The 6952-nt window shown below is 39.6% G+C and overlaps 1 protein-coding gene across 7 annotated transcripts in view; it reads left to right on the top strand.

Moving 5' to 3' along the window:
- The window catches only part of micall1a (MICAL-like 1a), a 121812-nt gene that overhangs the window by 87911 nt on the left and 26949 nt on the right, over positions 1 to 6952 (top strand). The window lies entirely within an intron of this gene.

The following is a 6952-nucleotide window of genomic DNA, read 5'->3' on the forward strand; positions in this document are numbered from 1 at the left end:
ATTCTGCGCATTACCCCTAAGTACAGCAGCCAGTCTCTCATGGGGCAAAACTGCAAAGATCTCTCTATACCACTGTGTCACAGAGGGAGGAGTGTCATTGATCCATCTAATAAGGATGCATTTCCTTGCCACGAGCAGTAGTTTATCCAGCAGTTTGTATCCTGTTGCATCCAGTTTAAGTGTCATTGCCTGTCTTTTGGATGGGAGCCCCAAAAGAAAAAGACCAGGGTCTTTTTTCAATTTTATCTGAAGAATGGTGTTAATTTCTGAGGTAATGAAGCTCCAAAATCTAGAGATATACATACAACTCCAAAAGCAGTGAAAGTATGTCCCCAACTCTGTATGGCACTTAACACATAGAGGAGATATGGTATGATCAATTTTATTCATTATGACTGGTGTTACATGTAATCTATGCAATATCTTATATTGAGTTTCTCTGAGCCGGTTACAAATAAAAGTGGACCTTACACATGTAATGGCCTCCTGCCAGTCATCATCTATATATTCATTGCATAGGTCTTTCTCCCATTTATGAGCCATTGTATTCAAGGGTCCAGGGGCATGTGAGTAGATAAAAGAATAAAATCTAGACAAAAAGTGAGTAGCATTAGTTGTGTTAAAGAAGAAACCTTCCAAATTACTAAGAATTGGCGAATCCAACACATGTCTTTGCTTTGAGGAAACATAATGCCGAATTTGTAAATAACCAAAGTGATGTTGCTTTGGGAGATCAAACTTCTGTTGTAATTGTTGGAAGGACATTAGGGAGCCATCTTGAAACAAGTCCCTTATTACACGGATTCCCTTCAAGTGCCATGCTTTGAAGATAGACAAACCTAAACCCGGGACAAAGTCCTGATTTAGATAAATTGGACTCAACATAAACAAAATTTCACCTTCCCCAAAGAACCTTAAAATTTGACGCCAAACTTTAACCGAATTGTAAAGTAACGGATTTTTCCTCACTATATCCACATGCTTGTAGGGACAGGCAAACAGGCTCCAAATAGAGAATGGGGAGCAAGCCCATGAATCCACACTAGGACAGAGATTACAGTAGGACTTATACCATTCCCAAATTAGTCTGGCATGGCAGGCCCAATTATAATATAGAATATTAGGCATAGCTAAGCCACCCCGTTCAACTGGCAACTGTAAAAATTTGATCTTTTGTCTAGGCCTTCTGCCATTCCATGCAAATCTAGAAAAAGCACTTTCCAGCTCTGTAGAGACTTTCCTACTTAACCATAAGGGCAGCATCTGAAGAGGATACATTAATCGAGGAAGAATATTCATTTTGATTAAACTTATTCTACCGAGCAGTGAAAGAGGAAGAGCTTGCCAGCGGTTTAAATCTTTTTTGACAGTATGAATAATTGGGGCACAGTTAAGTTTCCATAATTTATCTAGATCAGTTGACACATTGATCCCGAGGTAAACAAATCCGGATTTGGACCATTTAAAGGGGAAGTTAAGCATAGACTCTGTATTAAAATTGCCTAAGGGTAAGGCTTCCGATTTACTAAAATTTATTTTGTACCCTGATATAAAACCAAACTCATCAAATAAAGAAAGCATTGTTGGTATAGATAATTTGGGTGATGATAAAAACAACAGAATATCATCTGCATACAGTGCTATTTTGTGCTCTTCACCCATCATTGAAATGCCTGTTATACCTCTATGCTGTCTGACAGCCTCCGCTAGAGGTTCCAGTGCCAGTGCGAACAAGAGCGGGCTCAGCGGGCAACCCTGTCTGGTGCCCCTAGCAAGTGGGAAGGGATCTGACCGTAAACCATTAGTAATAACGCAGGACATGGGGGAATGGTAGATAGTTTGAATCCACCTCAGAAAGTCACCAACTATACCAAATCTCTGTAGAGCCTCAAACAAATACCCCCACTCCACCCTGTCAAAAGCCTTCTCTGCGTCCAGAGATACAGAGATAGCATCATAATGCTGTTGGTTTGTATATTGTATTACATTAAGGAGCCTTCTTATATTTATAATAGAAGAGCGCTTCTGAATAAAGCCAGTCTGATCAGGGTTTATTAGCTTAGGGAGAACCGTCTCAAGTCTTCTGGCCAGCAATTTAGAGAGTATTTTAGCATCGACTCCAATTAAACTAATAGGTCTATAAGAGCCACATATATCAGGGGGTTTGTCCTTTTTAAGAATAAGCGAGATATTTGCTAAATTTAAAGTAGGTGGAAGCTGACCATTTTTCAGTGAATCTGTAAACATTTCAGTAAGTGATCCTACTATTTCTTTTCCCATTTTTTTATAGAATTCTGAGCAAAAGCCATCTGGCCCAGGGGCCTTTCCTCCCCTCAGAGAGTTTATAGTGTCAAGAACTTCCTCTTTTGTAATGGGCCTACATAAGTCCACTTGCTCCTCCAGTGTGAGAGAAGGGAGCCGAATGTTATCAAGAAAACGGCTCAACCTTTGCTCTACAGAGTGGCATTCTGATGAATAGAGATTTTGATAAAATTCTTTCATAATTTTATTAATGTATCTGTTTTCAAATTTATTTGCTCCAGAATTATCCTTTAAAGATGAAATTAGATTGGTTTCTGTCCTCCCTCTTGCCAACCGTGCAAGAAGGCGGCCTGGTTTATTCCCTGATTCGTAAAGTCTTTGTTTGGCAAAAAAAATAGAAGATTCTGCCTTCTTCGTTAATAACACATCTAAAGCAGAACGGGCTGCATTAAGCTGCTGGGATAGGCCTCTGGAGGGTGACACTTTTAAATCTCTCTCCAAAGTCAGAATTTTTTTCTCAAGCTCTATTATATTTTTCATACCCTCTTTCTTTTTAGCTGAGGTATAAGATATAATTGCACCTCTCAAATAAGCTTTTGCTGATTCCCATAAGATAGATGGACTAACTTCAGGAGATTTATTGATTTCAATAAAATATTCCCACTGCTGTTTAAGATATTTCATAAATTTAGAACAGTTCAGTAATGAAGGATTCAGTCGCCACTGTCTGCTGTAAGGGTCTCTATATGGAGGATGAACGATTATTGTGACGGGAGAGTGATCAGATAACGTCCTAATTCCTATGGAGCAATCCATTGTTCTGTTTAATATCCCTTGTGATGACAAGAACAGATCTATACGCGAAGACGTTTGGTGAGGCTGAGAGAAAAAGGTATAATCTTTTCCCCTCATATGAACAGACCTCCAAACATCAAACAATTCCAGCTCCTTGCTAAATTCCAAAAGCCTAAGACTTTTCCTTGATTTGGTATTTTTTGGAGGAGACTGGTCTATGGATGGGTCTAGTACGCAGTTAAAATCCCCTCCCAAGAGTATGAGAGAGCATGAGAATGAAGAAATGTCAGCAAGTAATTTGGGAAAGAAATTAGGCTCATATGTCGTGGGGGCATAAACGCAGCCCACCAGCACATGTTCCCCATATAAGAAACCCGAGAGAAGTACGTAACGGCCTTCATTATCTGTCACTGATTTTTCTAATTTAAAGGAAAGATTTTTATGAAGAAGAATCGCAACTCCCCTGCTATTTGACTTATAAGAGGAGAAAAAAACCTGACCAACCCATTTTCTACGCAGCTTCAAGTGCTCTATGTCAGAGAGATGGGTTTCTTGAAGCAACGCAATCTGACATTTCTCCTTCTGAAAGAAAGATAGAAGTTTTTGCCTTTTGACAACATGGTTAATGCCTTTCACATTTAGGCTAATTAATTTAAGATCACTCATATACAAATTTTACCATAAGATGAAATAGTCTTAAAACTAAACGACGGGTATAAAAGAGCTCTGGGGTGTTAAAGCCAAGCAAAGAATGGTCATAAAGAACAAAACAACACACTGAACTGAACCAACATATCCCTACCCCAATATCAAAAAAGATTGCAAACCTTGCATAATAACCACATACCTCCCCCCCACCCAAGCTTGAAAACAAAAATGTGGAGGACGTGAAAAAAAGCAGCCACATTACACCGAAAGACGGAGTTTAACTCTATCTAGCCCCCCCCGCTCCCATCACACGTATATTATGTAACAACAACCAAGTGGCATAACTGTATGTGCCCTAAACAGAGCACCTTTTAAATGAATAAAAAAAATAATAATAAAAGAAAATAAACGTAATAATAACAATATATTAGATAAATAAACATTAAACTTGAATAGGAAAAAAAAGGCTGCATAACAACATCACTCAGCCTCATACTGCTGCTGAGCAGTAAGTGATAAAAAGTTTTTTAAATACACAGTGAATCTACACTGGTGCTGAAAACAATATGGAAAAAACTAAAAAATACTTTAGTTTGAGGCATACCGTGAAACTGTCTGTTCAAGCATTTGCCGACTATGGAAATGTGACGCAGCGTTCATCCAGCCAATCAAGTCAGCATAATCTTAGTCCAAACCATTCAAGTACGTCTGTGCATCTTGTGCAGAGTGGAAAGAGTGGTCAGACCCGTTATGGGTGAAACAGAGGTTAGAAGGGTAGCGCATCACAAAGCGGACACCTCTTTGAATAAGCTGTCCGCAGACGTCGTTGTATGCCCGTCTAGCCTCTCTAACTTTAACTGACAGGTCCTGCGTGATGAGAATGCCACTTCCCTCATGTGTGAGATGTTCCTTCTTCTTTGCAGCAGCCAAGATTTTAGTCTTGTCCGAGTAGTTGTGAAGCTTAATCAGCACAGGACGTGCGCGGTTGGGTTTAAGCGGACCCAGTGTTCTATGCGCCCGGTCGATTTTAATAGTGCCATGTTTGGTTTCAATCTCCAGCAGCTTGGGCAGCCAGGTTTCAAAAAACTTAACAGGTTGGCGACCCTCCGCGCCCTCCTTTAAACCAATGATACGAATATTGTCCCGCCGGCTGCGATTTTCGGCGTCTTCTGCTCTCTCCGAGAGGGACTGTACAGTTTTTTCCAGCGACGATATCTTGTTGTGAAGTTCCGCCATTTTATCCTCGGTCCGGGATACACGGTTTTCCGCCTCCGTGATACGCTTTGTGTTATCCTCTAATCGGCTTGTAATTGTATCCAACGTCGACTCGAAACGAGCGAATTTCTCGTCCAGGAAAGCGGTTAGATTATCAGTTACAGCCTGCACCAGACTGGACTGTACAGCTGAAGAACCGCCATCTTTGTTACTCTGATTAGTAGGCGGTTGGCCTTTTGCTGTCGTGCGGCCCCTTCTAGTTTCTTGTTGAGAAGGCGTAGGACCTGATCCTGACATGTTTACGGATTGGATAATAAAGATTTAAGAAAACAACCACGTAGTTTAATGTAAAAATGAGAAAATAACGCGATGGTCGCGGGAGCCCGGCGAAAACGTGCCACTTAGAGCAAGAGCATCACGTGACTCCCGACGCCCTTGTTTTTAAACACTCTCCGTGTGTCTCATTAGTTTACTAGCTCATAAATCAGTCTGTGAATCCCCAATCGGAAGTTATTATTCTGTCAAAGATCAGCGCTCTTGGATGTTACGTTAAAGTTAATGGGAGTAATGTCTTGTCACATCGTGTGGACGATTAACACTTGGAAAGAGGAATATAAACACTCGTTTTTTTCTGGAGCTATATCTCTTATCAGAACGCGAAAACACCGTGGAACTGCAGGTAAGCACCGCAGCTTTTAAATGTAGACATTGATCATTTACTTTATCGTGACGTGACTATTAAAACATGTTATGAGATATCGCCACTGGTATATTTATAAGCAGCATGCAAAGCATCTCTCTGACACTTATAAAAAACCGTTTTATATAGTACTGACAAGAACAAAGTTAAATAAGAATCGAGTGCTCGTATCGCGTTAAGAGTAAATGGGTAACCAATAGTAACATTATATAAGTGTAGTTTTATTAACTTTTACCTCGCGCCAAAACAATAACCACACAAAAGACACTAAATATGAATAAGAAAACAAGTAATAGTTTTATCATGACATCTTACTAATCGACTGTAGATTTAAATATAATAAATATATATTCTCGACTGAACTAATCTTAAAACTACACTTTGTGACCAAGAAACGTTAATATAAAGAAACGCCATTGAGTTATTATGAGATTCAAAGCAGCCGAAAGTGTTACCTGTCATTCTGGCAGCCCTCAAATCCGTGGCGGAAGAAGTAGTTCTCAAACAAAGAGGCTTTTAAAATAACTCCGTTGTTGTTTTCTAGTTTTCGTTTTTCAAACGTGTGCCGTCGAACTGTTGTATAAAAGCAATATCGCTCTCGGAGTCGTGTGATATAGCTCTATATCATCACGGCTGTGATTGCCTCCGGCACTCGGCCTACGGCCTCGTGCCTCTGGCCTAATCACAGCCGTGATGATATAGAGCTATATCACACTCCTACTCGAGCGATATTGCTTAAATGACATTCTCCCCATTACTATTTAAGGGAAATAAACATTAGCTCAAAAGTAAAGTTCTTCTAATGGACTGCAATCAATTATAAGTATGTGGATCAATCAAATGAGAAAAGGGAAAATCTTGAATCTCACAAATGTCTTATGCCTGGCTCACACTACAGGATTTTTTAAATCCTGGCAGATTATGAAATCTGGTTGCAGCACACACATAAGGAGATTCTTGTCAGTTATTCTTCTCTTATATCTTAAACGTGCTCACACTACAGGATTTTAAAATCCTAGTGCATCATACACTACAGGGTATAATTAAAATTGTCTTACCAGAGCAATCATTTCATGTCACCTCAGGGGAAGAGGATATAAAGGGATGGAGATTGTCACACATTTATTATGTTTTTTTTTATACTTTTATTTGCTAACAGCTTTCTACACTTACCCGGTGTATTTGAAACCTAGGCAATTTCTCCTCCTCAGCTCTTGTTTATGAGGCAATGATCATGATAGTTTTAAGGATGTGTTATGATTCCAGAAGTATGTCCAAAAAATTCAGGAATATATATAAAAGGATTAATTACGCTTTCTCGCAGCCCTAATT

The sequence above is a fragment of the Paramisgurnus dabryanus genome, chromosome 7, assembly GCF_030506205.2.
Source record: "Paramisgurnus dabryanus chromosome 7, PD_genome_1.1, whole genome shotgun sequence".
NCBI lineage: Eukaryota > Metazoa > Chordata > Actinopteri > Cypriniformes > Cobitidae > Paramisgurnus > Paramisgurnus dabryanus.